The sequence below is a fragment of the Lissotriton vulgaris genome, chromosome 9 (genome assembly GCF_964263255.1).
Source record: "Lissotriton vulgaris chromosome 9, aLisVul1.2, whole genome shotgun sequence".
Taxonomy (NCBI): domain Eukaryota; kingdom Metazoa; phylum Chordata; class Amphibia; order Caudata; family Salamandridae; genus Lissotriton; species Lissotriton vulgaris.
In genome coordinates, this window is record NC_141697.1 from 660,676,240 (window position 1) to 660,699,668 (window position 23,429).

The following is a 23,429-nucleotide window of genomic DNA, read 5'->3' on the forward strand; positions in this document are numbered from 1 at the left end:
TTGCAATTGTAAATTAAATGGCTTTTGATCATAACCGATTCATCTACTTTCACATAGTTTTGACGGATATTAAGTTGTTTATATGCTTCCATAAGATATTGTTGCCTCCCCCACAGTACTACATTCCCACCCTTGTCAGCGTTACACACAATACAGTTTGAGTTGTTCGCTAACTTATTCACCAGAGCATGATATTCTTTTTGCTGCTGTGAAAATTTATTATTTTTAGAGTGGATTTTTGTGCACAAGTTTTTTAAATCATTAATCACCAACTCACTATAAATGTCAATTGAGTCTCTACTTGTGATTGGGGTGAATCTTGAGGCAGGTCTGAAAGATGTAGGATCATTGCTCATGATATTCAAATTTTCCTCTGTTGCTATATCCATCGCTTGTCCAATATTGTCTCTCCGTTCTGTCGCTTCACTTTGTGATCCCTGTTGCATTTGGTAAACTTCCAACATGAGATTCATGTCATCTACTCTTAGTTCATTCTCCTCCATAACCTCAATAGAACTCCCCATTTGATTGGTCAAATTCGCACTATTCAAAAAATGTTTTTTTAATTTCAAGTTTCTGACAAATTTGAAAGTATCTATTCTGGTGGAGACGTAGTCAAAATTATCCTCTGGACAGAATGACAAGCCCAACTGCAATATTTTTTCTTCTTCTTTAGTTAGTACAATGTCTGTTAAATTGATAATGGAAGTTTTGTCATCTTCTATCCATTCTTCTTCTTCTTCGCGGGCTCTCCTTGCCCGGAATAGTTTTGCGCCTTTCCTCCTCTTGCTCCTTTGCCTCTTCCTCTTGGAGGTTTTGCGTATTGCACGAATTGCCTTGGTCTCAGGTTGAACCTGCGTTCTTGTTCTAAAAAAGAAAATTCGTCAATGACTGTTGGTGCCGGGCCAAAATTTAAATTTCTGCCACTCGTACCTTCTTCTGCGTCAGTTTCTACTTCAGAACTGACTGCGCTGCTTAAGTCAGTTTGGCCTTGTGTCCTGTTAGCAGTCGCTTTGTTCATTTTTTGTTTTCTAATTGATTCAAATTTTTTGGCAAATGTATAAATCTGGCCTCTCTCATAGTCCAACTTGTCACGCATAAATTTTTGCGTTTTCCGTTCTTTGATAGAAACTTCCAATTTTTTTAGTCTTGTCTGTATTTCTCCTTTGTATTTCAAGATAAATTCCTGGTCGTTATCTGCGGAAAGAAATTCTTCAATTTGTCTGATTTCCTCCATAATTTTTATCCTGTCAGACTCCGCATATTTAATAAGTATGCACAACATTTTTACTGAGGCTTCATGATTGTTTTCTGCCCATTCTTTTAGCATGTTATCATCAGGGTCCTCGTATGTTGGTGCTACCAGTATTCTTAAGCCTCTTGGAATTCGCTTAACTTCCAGGTACTTAGTAAGTGATTTCGCCTCCCACCATTTAGAAAGTTCTGTGCGCTTTAATTTTTCCAATCTTTTCAAACATGAAAGTGCATCTGTTTTGGTGGTATTTGCTGCTTCAACCCGTCTTGCGGGAGGTCCACTAGTGCTAAGATCAAACACCGCTACTGCAGCCTCCTCCCTTTCCTTAATCTCTTCAGCCGACATAATGTGTGTCTGTATATTACACTCGGAAGGTAGTTGAAGCTTGTACCCTTCCTGCAGAAACCGCCAGGAATTTTGCCGCTCAATGCAGCAAAAATTATAAATGTTCGTAAAACCTGGCTTCCTCTTCTCCCCTTGAAAGTTAAACCAATCTGCTGCGCTCACCTCGATTTTCTGGCTGTCTTCCGCGGGTCCTTCGACTCGTGGAATCCCTCCGTAATCCTCGGGGTTTCTGGCAATATGGTTGTCGTTCGTGGAACACCTCTGCTCTCGGTGTTCGTGCAAGGCAGGGGGGGGGCGGCGGTTTGTAGAAATACGGCTCCAGTCGCCGAGTCCCAACCACCGCGGCTCCAAACCGAAGAGTGCGTCGTCGACAAGGACTGACTCGACCAAGTCCTTATGTATAAATCAATCCTCTACACACTGGCACAGGAAGACGACGCCATGTTCTCCTTTTACCAAAAAGTTTATTTTACAAGTCGGCAGCCGACTTGTAAAATAAACTTTTTGGTAAAAGCAGAACATGGCGTCGTCTTCCTGTGCCAGTGTGTAGAGGATTGATTTATATATATATATATATATATATATATGTATATATATGTATATATATGTATATATATGTATATATATATATATATGTATATATATATATATATATATATATATATATATATATATATATATATATATATATATATATATTATATATATATCCAAAAATAACTTGCCCAGAAATTCAGAGAAGCCACTCGCAGGAAAGTTCAAATCCGTGTTTAATTGGAGCAAGCTGCAAGGCGCTGGGAAGAGGTGTTCACTAAATGAATGAAGGTGCCTGACGCGTTTCATGCGCAGAGCGCATTTCTTCAGAGGCAAGGGAAATTCGCTGCACGTAGCTCCAATTGTCTTTTTAAATGTTCACCTCGTGACCAAGGGTGTGGGCACACCCCGGGCATTCTGGTATGAGTAGTCCATTTTTCAGCTTGATTAAATTACTCGTGATGGCGAAATGGATTCAAAAGCTTAAAACCCCAGTGGGCTAGGAAGACTTCAAACCGCAGCGTGATGCACATTATAACTTCCTCCACACGACCTTCCTGCCCCTAAATATGCTGCATCCCAAGATGCTGCACGGGTCCATAAGGTCATGGTTGGGCTTCTCTCCGACCAGGGCCGGCCGGTTTTCACATCCAAAAATAACTTGCCCAGAAATTCAGAGAAGCCACTCGCAGGAAAGTTCAAATCTGTGTTTAATTGGAGCAAGCTGCAAGGCGCTGGGAAGAGGTGTTCACTAAATGAATGAAGGTGTCTGATGCGTTTCATGCGCAGAGCATATATATCCAACGCCACACCTCGATTAGGTGCAAAAAAATATATATATATCCACAGCTGTTAATATACACATGTTTGCATTAATGAAAGAAAAAAAAGATTTTTTGTTCGCATCTCATGAATGCAGCCAAGTATACCTTTTGGTATAACTCACTGGAGGGTATTATATTATTGATTATGTTAAACCAACGAGTTTGAAGCAACGATATTTTGGCAAGGCAGAAAAAAAGGTTTTGTGTAAAGCTAAAGAAACCAGAATGCTAAGTGCCAAAGTTTTCATTTCCTTTTTCAAAAAAAAGTTGCAACAGGAAGTCAGGTGACTTTGTGAATAAAGAACACACAAACACAAGTGATTACAACCGTGACCAAGGTCTCATGGAGACCGAAACGCATTGGTTTTGCTGTAACCTAAACCTGTTCGTATGATGTGATTATGGAATAAAAACATTGTGAAACTACCTTCCATGAGTGCACTCCGCTTTGTCCTGTCTCGACGGGATTTGTATGCTGATATATATATATATATTTATATATATATATATATATTATATATATATATATATATATATATATATATATATATATATATATATATATATATATATATATATATTCACTGAAAAAACCATAGGTTATAGACCATATATAGTTAGGGATTAGCATTTACAAAACCTTATTTTACTCGCACAAAACCATTGAAATTCCATATATAGTTAGTTGCACTAACTATATATCGCGCACCCGCAATCCACTGCTGATGATGTCATATATTACATCATTCATGACATGGTCAGTGACATCACTGATGACATCACTGATGACATCTCAAATGACATCACTGATGACATCACTGATGACAACATCCAGTGACTGTATGTTTCTGTAAAGTTAAAATATGTCTTACATATTGAAGAATGAGTGGATGTATAAGTGTCTGGATGAAGGATTTAGTAGGTGCATGACTGACTGTATGAGTGAGTGATTAAATGTGTCTCACTGAGTGCATGGGTTAGTGACTAAACTGTCTTAATTTGTGCATCATTATATCTGTTGTTGTACAAACTGCTGCATATGTTGATCAGTAGCTATATGAGTAACTTTATGGGTTATTGATTGGTTGTCCAAGTATTTGTATGGGAGACTGAGTGTGTGTGTGGGTGGCTGGGAGGTGTATGACTCTGTGCATAGATGTGTGAGCAGTTGATTCACTACATGTATGGGTTCAAAAGTGCATGTGGAAACAGCTGTATGGGCGGTTGACTGTGTGCATGAGTGTATTGGTGAGTGAATAGATATCTCAGTGCTACATGTCAAAGTAAGTACATATGTAAAACACAGTACATGTGAGAGTTGACATATATAAATAACTGTGCATAAGAGCCAGTGAATGTGTGAGTGGCTGTATGGATCATTGTGAACTTGTATCAGGGATTGTATAAGAGAGTAAATATGTGTTAGTATATGTTTGAATAAGTAAGGTGTGTATAACTGTATAGTTGAGGAAATGGAGGTGTGATTGATGCTTTGCATGATTGACTAGGTGTGTGAGTAACTCCATGGTTGAGTGACAGTCTGTGAGTGTCTGTTTACACTGAGTGTATCTAAGGTTATATTAGAGTCTGGAGAGGTTCATCGTATTATCACATGAATGATGTCATCAGTGATGTGATCAGTAATGTCAAATGAGATCTCATCAGTGATGTCATCGGTGATATCATTTGAGATGTCATCAGTGATGTCATCAGTAATGTCAAATGAGATGTCATCAGTGATGTCATCAGTGATGTCATTTGAGATGTCATCAGTGATGTCATCAGTGATGTCACTGACCATGTCATGAATGATGTAATATATGACATCATCAGCAGTGGATTGCGGGTGCGCAATATATAGTTAGTGCAACTAACTATATATGGAATTTCAATGGTTTTGTGCGAGTAAAATAAGGTTTTGTAAATGCTAATCCCTAACTATATATGGTCTATAACCTATGGTTTTTTCAGTGAATTTCATTGGTTTTTTAAAAGCTAATATCTGTAGCTGTAAAATGTATTCTTCTTTAAATCCAAAAATATATTTTATATGTTTTTTATCCATTTAAAAAAAAAAAATTATGTTTCGCTCCCAGTCCGCGAACCGGTCAGCTTTCCGTTAGCTCAATTTGATGCCGCGACCCGGTCCGCTAACCGGTAAACGTTCCTTTAGCGCAACTGCCGCGTTAGAAATCAACATCGTGACGCGTCGCGGAAGCGCGACGTATCACGTTGTCGCGTAATGCGTCTTATGACGCGCCGCGTTAGCGCTCCCGGAAGTGCTCCGGGCCGCGAACCGGAAGCGAGCCGCGGCGCGGCGCGCTCCGCGTAACGTGAGCGGAACAGGTCATGTGACTTGTTTATAAAACTTTTCATTGGTTCATTTCACTTTTGGTTTCCTAATGATGTAACACTAGGTCATATGACCTAAAAATAACACTTTTCATTGGTTTAGAACTATTTCTTTTCCCAAATGATGAAAGCCCCCACCTTTTTTCTCACTCTGACTTTCAACTTTGAGAAAGGAAGACCTGAAAATTTTCTGTGATGGCTTCAATAGTAGCTTCAGCTTCTGCACCCCCACCACCACCACCCCCATCTCCTAATAGGAAGAGAGGACCCCCTCCACAATTTATTGGAAACATAGAGGAGGAAGAGGAATAAGAAGACGGAGAGGAAGAAGAGGGACCACAATTTGTCCAAGAGTTACCCCGGGTATTTCATCGGAAAGAAAGCTTTATATGGCAATTTTTTAGCATTCCTTCTGGAGAAAAAAAAGTCAATGCACGATATGCTAAGTGCCTTATCTGCAAACAAAAATTATCCCGAGGAACAAATAAAAAATACAGCTTTGGAAATCACACAATGCACCGACATATGCAGAGGTGGCATCCAATGAACTACAGTCGTGGAGAGATGCGTGAACTGCAACAAAACCCCCCAACTTCGGTGCCTTCAACATCTTCTGATCTGTCTCTGTCAGTGGCAGAGGCGAACGAAACAGTGCCCAACATACAAAAAAATTTTGTGCATCTGAAACTGACATGCTTGTATTGTGGAACACTAATTTCATGCGCTAACATGAGTGTGAAATTGATTAATCTGGCTTTCGAGAAACACCAATGTTCCAAACACAAGAAGTTTAAAATTTTTTTTTTGCTCCTGTTGAGCCATTTTCAATGCCTCTTTCTGTTCTTTCCCTTTAAAAAAACAACAACAAAAACAAAAAAGTGTTCAAAAAATACAAAAAAATGAAATAATGTTCAAAAAAGTAAAAAAAAAATAAAAGAAAAAAAAAAGTTCTTTTCAGAACTACCTCCCCTTTTTACAAAAATTGCTAGAAAGTGTAACACTCCGGCAAGCTGTTTTTTTTTAGTTTGCTTTCCGGTTAGCTCTCCGGTACGCGAACCGGGAGCTAACCCCAAATTTTAAAAATAAAGAAAACAAAAAAAACAACGAAAACAACAAACAATTAACATACAGTATTAAAAAAATCTATCATTCTATATCCTTATAGTACGCTGCCCAGAACGCTTTCCGGTTCGCGTACTAGGCGCTCACCAGGCAAAAAAAAAAAAAAAAAAATTTTTTTTTGCCCTGCTGGGACCTTTTACAACCTCTACATAAAACCTAGGGGGTCAGCGAGGATCTACTATGCCCCCTTATGCCCCCTTTAAAAAAACAACAAAAAAAACAAAAAAGTGTTCAAAAAATACGGAGCAGCATTGTAGGATCCCAAAACCAGTGCGGCACCCAGGCGACATCACCTGGGTGCCGTCCAGAACTCTGCACGTTGTGCTGCCTTGGGACTATTCGCACAAAAGACAGCTTCTGGAAAGGGGCGACCATTCGGTCCCCCCGAACGTATGGTGGAGTACCATGATCCCCCCGGGAAGCCATCTTGGGCGGGAGGCGAGCCTCGGCTGGTATGCCCGAAGCGGCGTAGCCGGGGCGCGCCTTTTTCCCGCCCTGGAGTAGGCTGGCCTAGACACTGACGCGGCCGGCCACGCCCTTTGGGGCAGGCGGGGGCGGGTGTACGCCCGCCCGGAAGACGGATAAAAGGAGCAACGAGCCAAGAAAGCATCCTCTTGTTCCTGTGCTCTGAAGCTGCACCTCCTCGCTGCACGTGAGCTCGAGACGGAACGAAGAGCCAATTTTGAGCGTTGTAATCTTTCTTGTTTGTTTTGCAGATACTCTGTCGGAGAATGCCCAAGAAAGCGGGAAAGCGAATGACTACCGACCAGATGCTGCGTGTTCTTATGAAAGAGGTGACCGACCTAAAGAGGCGAATGGCGGATAAAGACGAGGAAGGGGGGCCGAAACGTCCTTTGGCAGGAGCAGCTCCAGGAGGAAAAGGCAGGAGGCCCAGAAGGGGAGCAGCTGGGGGGGACATCCCGGTGCCCTGTACCCCACTCGAAGCACCAACTCCCGTGCCGGAGGAGGGGAATCCAATTCCCGTGGTGGTCACCCCCGTGTCCAGGGAGGATATGCCGCCCGAGCTGGCAGCACAATTAGCAGCGTGGTTGGGTAAAGGTAGCAAGGGCGCCACGGCTGACGACGCGCAGGTGTTGATGAAGCAACTGCGGGAAACTAGGGAAGCGACGAAGGCACCATCGCCGGCTGCGGCAGTAGAGAAACCATCTGGGTCAGGTCCAGTCGCAGATACAGCTTCCGGTTCAGGTAAGCGGCCATTGCCGATTGCGAGGGATGAGTCTGCACCCTCTCGAAGGGAAAAGTTGGGTCAGCATGTCCCTCTGGCTATCAAAGAGAAGATATGGGCAGAGGAGTATATAAACATCTTCTCGTTGCTTACCGATCATTATGAGATGGAACATGTTAAGAGCCAGAAGGAGCTCATGCATCCGAGTGTTTGGCGCGCAAAGACGGCCGCCTTTAAGGTGAATGAAAACATTGGCAATTGGGGCAAAGCTTGGGGGATTTTTACATCCATCATGGGTGAACGTAGGCCCGAATTGCTGTCCGAATTCCCGATTTATCAGTCGCGGATTATGGGGTATTCTGTGTCACACGAGGGCAATCAATGGTTCTGTTACGATAACATTTTCAGGAAAGCGAAAGAACATGATAAAAATTTAACTTGGGATTGTTATGATTCTGTGTCTTGGTCAAAAATGGAAGATACTGGTATGTTGAAATTGCCATTGGTAGGGAGCAGCGTGAGTGAACCCTCCCGCCAATATGCTGGAACGCCCTTTCGATCAGGTACGAGTAACGACAACCACCCGAGGCCAATCGGCAACGCAGGAAAAAGGGGGATTTGTTGGAACTTTAACAGGGGTAAATGTACCAGGCCCCAGGGGTCTTGCAAATTTAAGCACGAATGTGGTGGGTGTGGGCAAGCATCCCATCCTGAGTCCATGTGCAGAGCCAAAACGGGTGATAACGGGGGTAGAGGAGGCGCCAAACAGGTCTGATATAGTCCGAGGGGCGCCTTTACCTACCCCGATTGATACCATGGCGATGATTCCTTGGCTCAGCGAATACCCAGATCACGCTTCCGCTGGGGTGTTGCGGGACGGGTTTTCTTATGGTTTCCGCATCCCAGTGGGGGAGTTTCGGGGTATAGCGAAATGTAAAAACCAAATATCGGTCTTGCAACATATGACCGTAGTACAGGAAAAGATCCGGAAAGAGGTTACTCGAGGTCGAGTCGCCGGTCCGTTTAATGTACCACCAGTTGCTAACTTTGTTTGTTCCCCTTTGGGGGTGGTCCCCAAGAAGGACCCGGGTGAGTTTCGGCTGATACATAATTTATCAGCCCCGCGTGGTCTTTCCGTAAACGATGCGATAGACCCGGAAGTATGTTCGGTGCGGTACGCATCCTTCGATGAGGCCGTAGCCATATTGAATCGCCTGGGGCCCGGCGCGCTGATGGCAAAAAGTGATATTGAGTCAGCGTTCCGGTTGCTCCCGGTACATCCTGACGACCAGCGTCTCCTTGGTTTCATGTTTCAGGGTCACTATTACATGGATCGGTGTATGCCAATGGGGTGCTCTATATCTTGTGCATATTTTGAAAAGTTCAGTTGTTTTCTGCAATGGGTCTTTACAAGAAAGACGGGGTTTCCACATGTTATGTATTATCTCGATGACTTTTTGTTTCTGGGGGCAGCCGGGGATCCGGAATGTGGACAGGCTTTGACCGAATTTTGTGTCTTGATGAATCAGTTTGGTGTGCCATTGGCGCCAGGTAAGACTGTGGGTCCCTCGACTTGCCTCGAGTTTCTGGGGATCGAGCTTGACTCTGGTGAAGGTTGTTTTCGTTTACCAGGAGACAAAGTGTTAAAATTCAGGGCATGCCTGCAAACGTGTTTACATGAGTCTAAGGTTAAGTTGCATCAATTACAACAATTGGTGGGACAGTTGAATTTTGCCCTAAGAGTAATACCGATGGCCCGCCCCTTTTCCCGCTCGATCACTCAAGCCATGGTCGGCCTGAAGGAGGGTCACCACCGCACGAGGCTCTCGGCAGAGGTTCGCCAGGACATGCGCATTTGGTTGGCATTTCTGGCGGATTTCAATGGTCGAGTTGTATGGAACAAACCGGCGGTGTCCTCTGAGGAGCTGGGACTGTGGACAGATTCGGCAGGGAGCATTGGTTTTGGTGCCATATTCGGCACTCAGTGGTCGGCACAAAAATGGCCGTCATGGTGGCATGATAATGGACTGACGAGTAATATTGCCTTTTTGGAACTTTTCCCCATTCTGGTGGCCCTGAGAACTTGGCCCGAGGGGTTCAGAGATCACTCTGTGGTATTCTGGTCTGATAACATGACCGTGGTTGAGTGTATCAATAGCCAGGCGGCACGATGCAAATGGATCCTGAGATTGCTCAAGGAAATAGTATTGTTGTGTATGCAATTGAACGTGCTATTTAAGGCACGACATGTGCCAGGGGTGATGAATCAAGCGGCTGATGCGCTTTCTCGTTTTCGTATGCAGGCCTTCTGGGGTTTTCTGCCCACAGCGGACCCGGTGGCGGCACCCTTTCCCGAAGCTCTCTGGTCTCTCGGTGCCCCGAACTACAAAACCTCGTGGGAGAGAGTTTAGCACCCAGGACGAAGAAGGCATATGAAGGGGCGTTCCGATCCTATTGGGCCTTTTTGGGGGCTGCTAGGGGGGAGCTTTGGGGCCAGGAAGAGTCTGTAGTAAACTTTCTGCTGTCTTTACATCAGGCAGGCAAATCAGTGGCTACGGCCCAGAGGCATCGGGCCGCCATTTCCTTTGTGGCTAGGGCTCATGGGATCCAGGACCCGACAGCGTCTTTCGTGGTGCAAAAAGCGCTACGGGGGTGGCAACGCCTTGAGGGTCGCAGAGTAGATGAAAGGCGCCCGATAGGTTTGGATAGGTTGGCCCTTTTGTTATCCATACTCCCTGCAACATGTTCATCCCGGTATGAAACAGTGTTATTCCGAGCCGCCTTTACGCTGGCATTCCATGGGGCTATGCGGGTAAGCGAATTAGTGGCGAGAAACAAGCAGGACGTGGTGGGGGGACTGTGCCGAGAGCACGTTCAGGTCAGAGGGGGGACAATGACTGTCTCGTTCGTCAGGTCCAAGACCGATCAGGGTGCATTGGGTGATTGCATAATCATACAAAGGATTCCCGGGTCCTCCATGTGCCCGGTGAGTTGTGTAGAGGAATATTTAGCACAAAGGGTGGCATCATGGGGGGGGGACCTTGTTGAGACACGCTGACGCCACCCCACTGACAAGGTTTCAGTTTCAGCGGGTGCTTGCGATGTCTATTTCCGCTGCGGGCTTGAACCCGGGCGAGTTTGGGACCCATTCCTTTCGGATAGGGGCTGCTACAGAGGCTACGGCCAGGGGTCTGAATGTTGAACAAGTTAAACGTGTGGGGCGTTGGTCCTCCAACTGTTATAAAAGGTATGTGCGGTTGCACATGTTGTGAAGCTGTAACAATGTACTCACGCTTCTTGTTTTTGTTTGGTTTCAGTTGCGCAAGCCTACGAGGCGGGCGGACTATGCAGTCAACCCAACACCGGGCCAGCGGTCAGACATCACCGGCTGTGAAAAAGGAGGTGTGGGTCGTGGGCCACTCATACGTGAGGCGTGCCGCGGACGTATTCAAAGCAGGTGACATGATTCACGTGGCTGGGGAATACGGGTACAGTGTGTCCTTCTACGGAAGGGGCGGACTCTGTATTGACCAGTTTCAATCATTTTTCGAGGGTTTGTTAGGGCGGACGAGGTCACCGCCGTCTATAGTCATAGTACACCTTGGGGGCAATGATTTGGTCACCACTGGTAGACGACTTCTTCTTGAAGCGTTGCTTTCCACTGTAAGTTGGTTAGCGAGGAGAGTTCCAGGGTGCACGATTGCATGGTCCCATATGATCCCACAAAGAGTATGGCGGGGGGCTATTTCTGTTTCTGCTTTGAATCATTCAGTAAGGAAAATTAATAACAAAGTGAGTAGATTGTTCCGTTCCAATACATTGCATTCTATTTCGCATGGTTGTATTACTGGTGACAGTATGTATTTGGGGGATGGTGTTCATTTGTCCCGGGTGGGGAACGAGTTACTCATAGGAGACTTGATAGCTTGGCTAAAGACTTTAAGACATGACCTTTAGGTAGGAGTGTTGTGGGGGGTCCGGATAGCCGGTCAACTATCCGGCCTGTGGCGGTAAGGTCATGATCGGTGAGCACTAATTGGTAGATCCCTATGAGTGGGCGTCACCCATTACGGATGGGAGCGCTCGAGGGAGGTGGCCATTGGCCCCTCAACGGGGAGGCGGTCCCTTCTAAGGATGGGCCGCCGAAAGGAAAGGAAAGGCGGTCAAGGCCCCTTCCTGGGTAGGAGGGGCTACAGCCCCCTCCTGGAGAATTTCCCAGGGCCATGACATCTGCGACGGCAGATGTGGTAAGTTGTGTGGGGTTTGGGGGGGGGTCTACGCTACCTTCTAGATACCTCACACGAGTCCTCGGACGACCTTTAAGTGGCGTCGAGTTTATTGGGGCCCCCGTCAAGTCAAGGGAAATTGGTAGTTGCACTTGAGGTACACCTCTGTGCGGTCGCCCCTCACAAGTGAGGGGGACATTTCTGGTTTAGGGATCTTGACACCGGTTATGACCTTGCCGTTGGCCCTTAAACGTTAGGATGTACAATTTCAAATTGCAAGTTAATATTTTGTAGGATGTTAGTTCGGCTAGGAGAACCTTTGTATTAGAGAATATGTTAAGGTTAGCCAAACATCACAAATGTGGTAATGAAATTGTACATAATATGAAACTGTTATTTTAATGTTTTAATTTTGTTTCATATTTTAATAAATACGGCCGGGAGGGTCACTCCCTCCCGTCTTCCAAAAGTTCAGAACTGTTTCCGGTTTTCCCATCATTGGGGATTGTGTTGAGAGGGGGTGGCGGGTATCTCAGCCATATGGAAAGGGGCGACCATTCGGTCCCCCCGAACGTATGGTGGAGTACCACGATCCCCCCGGGAAGCCATCTTGGGCGGGAGGCGAGCCTCGGCTGGTATGCCCGAAGCGGCGTAGCCGGGGCGCGCCTTTTTCCCGCCCTGGAGTGGGCTGGCCTAGACACTGACGCGGCCGGCCACGCCCTTTGGGGCAGGCGGGGGCGGGTGTACGCCCGCCCGGAAGACGGATAAAAGGAGCAACGAGCCAAGAAAGCATCCTCTTGTTCCTGTGCTCTGAAGCTGCACCTCCTCGCTGCACGTGAGCTCGAGACGGAACGAAGAGCCAATTTTGACCCACCCACCAGCCCCTGAGGACAGCTACTTGTTGTGAATAAAGTTTTGATGTGGTAACTCGATTTTCTTTCAGGTTGTGGTGACTGTCGTGATATTTTGAATCTGCAATAAAGATGGTCACTTTTTTGGATGTTTTCAAATAAAGTATTTGCACTAGTGTTGATCAGTAATCATGCTTATAATAAATTATAATTGTTTAGTAATTCAGTAATTTAGTTAGATTTGTCGTATTTATTGTCGGGCGGTAAGGTCATGATCGGTGAGCACTAATTGGTAGATCCCTATGAGTGGGCGTCACCCATTACGGATGGGAGCGCTCGAGGGAGGTGGCCATTGGCCCCTCAACGGGGAGGCGGTCCCTTCTAAGGATGGGCCGCCGAAAGGAAAGGAAAGGCGGTCAAGGCCCCTTCCTGGGTAGGAGGGGCTACAGCCCCCTCCTGGAGAATTTCCCGGGGCCATGACATCTGCGACGGCAGATGTGGTAAGTTGTGTGGGGTTTGGGGGGGGGGTCTACGCTACCTTCTAGATACCTCACACGAGTCCTCGGACGACCTTTAAGTGGCGTCGAGTTTATTGGGGCCCCCGTCAAGTCAAGGGAAATTGGTAGTTGCACTTGAGGTACACCTCTGTGCGGTCGCCCCTCACAAGTGAGGGGGACATTTCTGGTTTAGGGATCTTGACACCGGTTATGACCTTGCCGTTGGCCCTTAAACGTTAGGATGTACAATTTCAAATTGCAAGTTAATATTTTGTAGGATGTTAGTTCGGCTAGGAGAACCTTTGTATTAGAGAATATGTTAAGGTTAGCCAAACATCGCAAATGTGGTAATGAAATTGTACATAATATGAAACTGTTATTTTAATGTTTTAATTTTGTTTCATATTTTAATAAATACGGCCGGGAGGGTCACTCCCTCCCGTCTTCCAAAAGTTCAGAACTGTTTCCGGTTTTCCCATCATTGGGGATTGTGTTGAGAGGGGGTGGCGGGTATCTCAGCCATATAACCATTGTTGCTTTTTGTGTTGAAAAATGTTTAAATGTTTTTAGTTTTTGTTCCGTTCGTTAAAGTTAATAGTTAATAAAGTTTTATAATCTTACTTTGTTGGAGTGTTATCTATTTTTTTTAAAACGGGTGAATGGGGCCTTGAATCGGGTTATTGTCATGTGTGGGCTTTGGAAGTGTGCTGCTGCAGGATCGGACATTTCAAACTCAAATGCACGTTCTTTTTCTTACCTTTCCGAAGCATGGAGCGCAATAGCAGGCAGAGAAAGGGTGATGCACGTGTTGAACACTACCTGACCTGGCAAGTTGCTGGCAGTGCCCCCCCGCCCGCTCCTGAAAGAGGGCACACACACACCGCCGCCCCGAGTACTTCACAAATCTTTAAAAGACCATGCGCTTGTTCATGAGGCTTAAATGGTTTATCACCTCTTCTAGAACCCCTGCATCGACCCTCTGACGTTTCCTGGAAAAATTACCATGTAACACAATACCAAGCCCTGTCAGCTGAAACCCCCAAGGAATCGTGGGGCATATTATCAAGGGGGTTTATCTCCGCTTTTTTGGCTTTAAAAGCCATGAAAGCGGAGATAAAATTATCTCCCTATTACCAAGCTGTCGCTAACACCAGTTAGTGACAGCTAAAAGGAGATAGCGACCATCTTGGGCCCCGCTTTGCATGTCAGTGATACTTATCACTAATGACATGCAAAGTGGCGTGCCAAGATGTTAGCGACTGGAAACAGTCCCTAACATCGCTATCTTCTATTACCAACTTTTGGAGATATTCGCGCTAAGCGCGAATATCTCCAAAATCTAACACCTGCCCTGAGCAGTTCTTAGCCATGTTATCCAATGGGAGGTGGATAACATGGCTAAGAGCATTTGCTCGATAATACATGAATATCGCTGACTTTTCTGCGATAATAGCAAGGTTTATCTGCGATAAAAATCGCCGATGTGCGGCGATAATTTTTGTCTCTAAACAAGTTAGAGACAAAAATTATCGCTAGTTGTTCGTAATATGCCCCCGGGTTTTTGCTTGCAGAAATCGGGAGGCGGGAGACTAGCACTGAAATCAGTAGTCACACGCCTGAATCGGGAGGGTTGGCATGTCTGAATTCTCTACAGCTGGGGCCATAAACTACATCCGCAGGGGTAGGTGATAGCCTGGGACCAGCCTGGCATCTAAAATGGCTGCTGTGCACGACAAAATTGTGGCATTGGAAAAAAGGCAAGATGGCGCAGCCGCTGGAAGAGATGTATCAACATATATCAGCCTCCTCAGCCACCCTCAGGAAACATAGGGGATTAGGATACGTCTCCCGCACCCCCTTATACCTAGTAATTTAATTAACGAAGCACAAAATGGCGAATTCCCGTTTCGCTACCAGTTTGCGGCCCAGTTCACGGCCCGTGAAGCGCTTCTACCGTGAAAAATCATTTTTTTTTTCTTTTCCCCACGGGACCCTTTAATAACCCCAACAACATTCCTAGGGGGTCAAGAGGGGGATACCTTGCCCCCTTTCATTAAATTCCCCTTTCGTTTTTCACCTCTTCTTCTCTCTCGATCTTACCGAGAGACAAGATGGCGGCCGCTCCGGACTGTTTAGAATGTTGACAGACACCGGAGAGCCAATCAGCTTTCTGCGCGCAAAGTTCCGAAACGCGAAACGTAAGCGGACCGGATCGCTGCCCGGAGCGCTGTTACAGATATATATCTTGATTTAAACGTTAATTTCTCAAAATCCACTGAAGCACATATATTGAGACCTAGCAAAGGCACATCGGGCTAACAGTCCCTACAATTTTGCCAAGTTTCGTGCAAATCCATTCAGCCGTTCGAGCTAAAAGTGAGTCCAACCGCCCTATGGAAAACTCAATGTAAAAAACGCGTTTTGGGACCCCCCTTTTTTCTCAGCCCCCCCTTGACGAAACCCCACCAAATTTTCAGGGGCTGCTCAGAAACAAAATGTGCCATTTTCCTGAAAATTTCAGCCGATTCCGTCCACAAACGCCAAAGTTATTAGACATAGAATTTTCAGAAATCCCATAGGGAATTAATCCTAACTATATATACCTACTGGCGATAGCCAGTAGGTAATATATATATATATATACATATATATATATATATATATATATATATATATATATATATATATATATATATATATATATATATATATATAAAGAGAGAGAGAGAGATGTGTGTATGCTGGGTCTGGTGGCTCAGTGGACGAAGGCATCCCCTGCAGGGACCTGTGTTCAGCCTGATGGTCACAGTTTTTGTTGTTGCTCTAGCCCTCCCCCACTGACCCCGCCCCTACCGGCCCAACGTGCGGCTCTCAGCGCCAAACTACACTGTAAATTTGGCCCCTGAGAGAAAGTTTGTGAGTACCCATGCTTTACATGATTGTTCACTGGAATATATATGGCTTTACATGCCTGCTCACTGCAATATCTTTCCATGTTGTATTTTACATAGCACCAATCCGGAAACCCATAATCCGCAAACCTCAACTCACTCATCACACAGCCAATAAGCTTCCAGCAATTTGGTGGAAGACCTTTCCACGTTCAGCCCTCCTCCCTGTGGACCACCCTCCTCTGCCAGTAATGACTTGAAAATAATTTCCTTGATTTGAAGAGCTTGAAAATATGCCTCCTCTCCCAGGCCAATAAATAGATCATACCACTTCATTTTGAGTTCCATATTCAATGCCAAGCTATAGCTTATTCTTTTTTTGAAAAGTATTTTTATTAAAAGAAACAAACAGTTCCAGTCAGATACACATCATACATTGGGTTATCATATATTATACTCGTCACATTGTGCGGGGAGTACTGGCATGTCCAAACAAAAAAGCTTGTGTATCTTGAGCAATTCAACATAGTACACATAGGTTCGGTTTGTGCACCCAACTCTGGTTATTCTTAACCAGGCTTTCACATTGCTCAATTATGCACAAGGAAGCAGGCCTCCAACTTTCAGCCGGACTACCTATTTCCTAAATTGCGATCACCAGAACAGTATATTACAATTTGGCAATCTTTTGTATGAAATTTGATTCCAAAATGCTCGGGGCTGTGGGACAGGGTCATGTTGTGAATCACAAAATGTCAAAGAAATAAGTATTCCTGTAGTATTTTCAACATGATTGCATGATATGACTCCTTGACAAACTAGCCCCATAGTTTTAGGCTTTCAAAGATCACACCAGGCGTGGCAGGCACAGGTAAGAGTTTGGGGGCAGGGGTAGGGGGGGAAAGTTGACAGATGACAGGATAGGTAAAATAAATTAAAAAATAATGATACCTCTTACCTTGCGCTGACTGCACTGCTGATTCAGCGATGTGGCGAGTGCAAGGTAGTGGTTTTATTTATTTTTTATTTAATTTTTTGTATCCCGTCCTCTGTCGACTCCCCCCCCCCACCCTGCCCGTCCCACCAGTGTACCTGCATCACACCATACACAGTGCCATGATCAAGACCTTCCAATTCTTACCTTGGCTCCCTCGACTTTTTACCCTGATTTCCGCTTTGTAGTGCTTTGTTTCGAGTGTGCACTGCACCCGAACACCTAAGTTTCTTCCACTAAGGAAATCCAAATTGTTTCCTATGTTGAGTAATAGTGTGCAGAAGTGATATATTTTCTGAACTTTAAAAAATCACAACTCCGAAAGTACTTACCTTGGATCTGTGGTCTTGGTCTTAAAAAGTACATTAAAAATCAGCATTATATTTTATAAATTTGTCTCAGGTTTATTCATGAGTGTGTGTTTCATTTATTACCTCTGTGAGAACAACACATGATTATCACTATCCTATGATAAGGCTAGCTGCTCGCCCATGCTACCCCAAAAAGAGCATTAGTATTATATACTTGACATAAAAGCAGGGATATATCCGGAGCAAGTTCCACAACAGTTCAATACAATTCTTAATGAAATGTCAACACCAAACATATTGCTGTAGGACGCCGTCCTACAGCAATATGTTTGGAGCACGCTGCCTTTACGGTTATCACATTGACACTTGACATGCAATGGACGCTGGAGAGACTCTACTATTGTCTCACGGATTGGATACTTACAGCGTCTTATGATTTTAGATACTTTGGAATGCGTCATATGAAATATTTCTAAATTGGATAATTGACATTCAATCTAGACTGCAGTGAAACTTTGGACCTGAGGAAGTCTGTGGCTTACACCACAAAGAGACTAAACACGTGTTGGCGGCTACAACAATTGTTTTTGGAAGAATCAAAAAGAAATAAAGAAGATTTACGGTGTTGACATTTCATTAAGAAATGTATTGAACTGTTGTGGAACTTGCTCAGGATATATCCATGCTTTTGTGTATATTGGTGTAGTTTTGTCTACACTTTTGGTAATTGGTGGGTGGCCATTACCTTATCCTTAAGAGCAATCAGATATACTGAACTGACTACATCACGACTCTGTGCAATTGATACCCAACCATCCCCCTCATTTGTTGGATTATATACTTGTACCTTTGCATACAATTTGGATTTCTCTGGACTGTACATGGTGTACTTTATTTTAGAACACTGTAGAGAGCCAACTTCCTACAAATACTAACCCTCATGTTATACAAATCTTATAAACAGGGCTGGGGATACAGTGTTAGGAATCAGGTTACATATACATCTAAGCTCAGTCTTTATGCAGAATTACTATCCCTCACGCGCTCTGACAATAAAAGGGTACCTAATGTCCCTACCACACAATAAACGTAAGACACATTATTACTACAAACCTATTCCCCATAACAAAGCTTTTTTTGTAAAAGCTCAAAAGAAATGGGCAGTACATTTTACATATGTAAGACACATTTCAAGCACAGGCAACAGTGATGTCTTGCTTCGAACTATTTAAGGCCTAGATATAAACACCTTTAGCTGGCTGTCAGATATTTTGTGATGCCATTTAAAAAAGTTATAAATAAAGATGATTTGGATCAGCTCCCTTGGAGTATTTCTTTCTCCCTGTTATGCTATTTGGTATATAAACCCACCTTCTATGGAGTGCTTCCATTGAAATGCTTTAGCTGGATTGTTTTCAGGAGCAGTAGAAACTGGCAGGAACTATTTGGCTATTAGCAGAAGAAATTCCATGAAAAAGAAGGCTTCTTCTAGTAAAAGGAATACCTGATCTTGCAAGCTTTTTAAGAAACAGAGAAAAGCAGCAATATTATTTCTGGGAATTACAGAGAAATTCACTTTATACAAATCAAAATTAACCACTAGTATTATTGTGTTGCTCGCTGCAATGGAAGTCCATTTAATCTTCATTATGCTTCGCCACAAACTGGGCTCAAAAGAATGATTGCTTTTCCTCCTGCCTGGTCTGCTGTGATGGGCATCATCCGCAAGGCAGTCAGGGTAGATGGGCATTTTGGGAGGCTTTGCTAAATTGAAAAAGTTATATATTGCTTGAAGACAATAAAATAGCCTTACATGCATTTTATATCACCCGCCTCAGATAGAGATTGGATGTTTGAAGTGGAGCAGTATCATATGGCTGAGATACCCGCCACCCCCTCTCAACACAATCCCCAAGGATGGGAAACCGGAAACAGTTCTGAACTTTTGGAAGACGGGAGGGAGTGACCCTCCCGGCCGTATTTATTAAAATATGAAACAAAATTAAAACATTAAAATAACAGTTTCATATTATGTACAATTTCATTACCACATTTGCGATGTTTGGCTAACCTTAACATATTCTCTAATACAAAGGTTCTCCTAGCCGAACTAACATCCTACAAAATATTAACTTGCAATTTGAAATTGTACATCCTAACGTTTAAGGGCCAACGGCAAGGTCATAACCGGTGTCAAGATCCCTAAACCAGAAGTGTCCCCCTCACTTGTGAGGGGCGACCGCACAGAGGTGTACCTCAAGTGCAACTACCAATTTCCCTTGACTTGACGGGGGCCCCAATAAACTCGACGCCACTTAAAGGTCGTCCGAGGACTCGTGTGAGGTATCTAGAAGGTAGCGTAGACCCCCCCCCAAACCCCACACAACTTACCACATCTGCCGTCGCAGATGTCATGGCCCCGGGAAATTCTCCAGGAGGGGGCTGTAACCCCTCCTACCCAGGAAGGGGCCTTGACCGCCTTTCCTTTCCTTTCGGCGGCCCATCCTTAGAAGGGACCGCCTCCCCGTTGAGGGGCCAATGGCCACCTCCCTCGAGCGCTCCCATCCGTAATGGGTGACGCCCACTCATAGGGATCTACCAATTAGTGCTCACCGATCATGACCTTACCGCCCGACAATAAATACGACAAATCTATCTAAATTACTAAATTACTAAACAATTATAATTTATTATAAGCATGATTACTGATCAACACTATTGCAAATACTTTATTTGAAAACAACCAACAAATGACCATCTTTATTGCAGATTCAAAATATCACAACAGTCATCACAACCTGAAAGAAAATAGAGTTACCACATCAAAACTTTATTCACAACAAGTAGCTGTCCTCAGGGGCTGGTGGGTGGGTCAAAATTGTCTCTTCGTTCCGTCTCGAGCTCACGTGCAGCGAGGAGGTGCAGCTTCAGAGCATAGGAACAAGAGGATGCTTTCTTGGCTTGTTGCTCCTTTTATCCGTCTTCAGGGCGGGCGTACACCCGCCCCTGCCTGCCCAAAAGGGCGTGGCCGGCCGCGTCAGTGTCTAGGCCAGCCCACTCCAGGGCGGGAAAAAGGCGCGCCCCGGCTACGCCGCTTCGGGCATACCAGCCGAGGCTCGCCTCCCGCCCAAGATGGCTTCCCGGGGGGATCGTGGTACTCCACCATACGTTCGGGGGGACCGAATGGTCGCCCCTTTCCATATGGCTGAGATACCCGCCACCCCCTCTCAACACAATCCCCAAGGATGGGAAACCGGAAACAGTTCTGAACTTTTGGAAGACGGGAGGGAGTGACCCTCCCGGCCGTATTTATTAAAATATGAAACAAAATTAAAACATTAAAATAACAGTTTCATATTATGTACAATTTCATTACCACATTTGCGATGTTTGGCTAACCTTAACATATTCTCTAATACAAAGGTTCTCCTAGCCGAACTAACATCCTACAAAATATTAACTTGCAATTTGAAATTGTACATCCTAACGTTTAAGGGCCAACGGCAAGGTCGTAACCGGTGTCAAGATCCCTAAACCAGAAGTGTCCCTCTCACTTGTGAGGGGCGACCGCACAGAGGTGTACCTCAAGTGCAACTACCAATTTCCCTTGACTTGACGGGGGCCCCAATAAACTCGACGCCACTTAAAGGTCGTCCGAGGACTCGTGTGAGGTATCTAGAAGGTAGCGTAGACCCCCCCCCAAACCCCACACAACTTACCACATCTGCCGTCGCAGATGTCATGGCCCCGGGAAATTCTCCAGGAGGGGGCTGTAACCCCTCCTACCCAGGAAGGGGCCTTGACCGCCTTTCCTTTCCTTTCGGCGGCCCATCCTTAGAAGGGACCGCCTCCCCGTTGAGGGGCCAATGGCCACCTCCCTCGAGCGCTCCCATCCGTAATGGGTGACGCCCACTCATAGGGATCTACCAATTAGTGCTCACCGATCATGACCTTACCGCCACAGGCCGGATAGTTGACCGGCTATCCGGACCCCCCACAACACTCCTACCTAAAGGTCATGTCTTAAAGTCTTTAGCCAAGCTATCAAGTCTCCTATGAGTAGCTCGTTCCCCACCCGGGACAAGTGAACACCATCCCCCAAATACATACTGTCACCAGTAATACAACCATGCGAAATCGAATGCAATGTATTGGAACGGAACAATCTACCCACTTTGTTATTAATTTTCCTTACTGAATGATTCAAAGCAGACACAGAAATAGCCCCCCGCCATACTCTTCGTGGGATCATATGGGACCATGCAATCGTGCACCCTGGAACTCTCCTTGCTAACCAACTTACAGTGGAAAGCATCGCCTCAAGGAGAAGTCGTCTACCAGTGGTGACCAAATCATTGCCCCCAAGGTGTACTATGACTATAGACGGCGGTGACCTCGTCCGCCCTAACAAACCCTCGAAAAATGATTGAAACTGGTCAATACAGAGTCCGCCCCTTCCGTAGAAGGACACACTGTACCCGTATTCCCCAGCCACGTGAATCATGTCACCTGCTTTGAATACGTCCGCGGCACGCCTCACGTATGAGTGGCCCACGACCCACACCTCCTTTTTCACAGCCGGTGATGTCTGACCGCTGGCCCGGTGTTGGGTCGACTGCATAGTCCGCCCCGCCTCGTAGGCTTGCGCAACTGAAACCAAACAAAAACAAGAAGCGTGAGTACATCGCTATAGCTTCACAACATGTGCAACCGCACATACCTTTTATAACAGTTGGAGGACCAACGCCCCACACGTTTAACTTGTTCAACATTCAGACCCCTGGCCGTAGCCTCTGTAGCAGCCCCTATCCGAAAGGAATGGGTCCCAAACTCGCCCGGGTTCAAGCCCGCAGCGGAAATAGACATCGCAAGCACCCGCTGAAACTGAAACCTCGTCAGTGGGGTGGCGTCAGCGTGTCTCAACAAGGTCCCCCCCCATGATGCCACCCTTTGTGCTAAATATTCCTCTACACAACTCACCGGGCACATGGAGGACCCGGGAATCCTTTGTATGATTATGCAATCGCCCAATGCCCCCTGATCGGTCTTGGACCTGACGAACGAGACAGACATTGTCCCCCCTCTGACCTGAACGTGCTCTCGGCACAGTCCCCCCATCACATCCTGCTTGTTTCTCGCCACTAATTCGCTTACCCGCATAGCCCCATGGAATGCCAGCGTAAAGGCGGCTCGGAATAAGACTGTTTCATACCGGGATGAACATGTTGCAGGGAGTATGGATAACAAAAGGGCCAACCTATCCAAACCTATCGGGCGCCTTTCATCTACTCTGCGACCCTCAAGGCGTTGCCACCCACGTAGCGCTTTTTGCACCACGAAAGACGCTGTCGGGTCCTGGATCCCATGAGCCCTCGCCACAAAGGAAATGGCGGCCCGATGCCTCTGGGCCGTAGCCACTGATTTGCCTGCCTGATGTAAAGACAGCAGAAAGTTTACTACAGACTCCTCCTGGCCCCAAAGCTCCCCCCTAGCAGCCCCCAAAAAGGCCCAATAGGATCGGAACGCCCCTTCATATGCCTTCTTCGTCCTGGGTGCTAAACTCTCTCCCACGAGGTTTTGTAGTTCGGGGCACCGAGAGACCAGAGAGCTTCGGGAAAGGGTGCCGCCACCGGGTCCGCTGTGGGCAGAAAACCCCAGAAGGCCTGCATACGAAAACGAGAAAGCACATCAGCCGCTTGATTCATCACCCCTGGCACATGTCGTGCCTTAAATAGCACATTCAATTGCATACACAACAATACTATTTCCTTGAGCAATCTCAGGATCCATTTGCATCGTGCCGCCTGGCTATTGATACACTCAACCACGGTCATGTTATCAGACCAGAATACCACAGAGTGATCTCTGAACCCCTCGGGCCAAGTTCTCAGGGCCACCAGAATGGGGAAAAGTTCCAAAAAGGCAATATTACTCGTCAGTCCATTATCATGCCACCATGACGGCCATTTTTGTGCCGACCACTGAGTGCCGAATATGGCACCAAAACCAATGCTCCCTGCCGAATCTGTCCACAGTCCCAG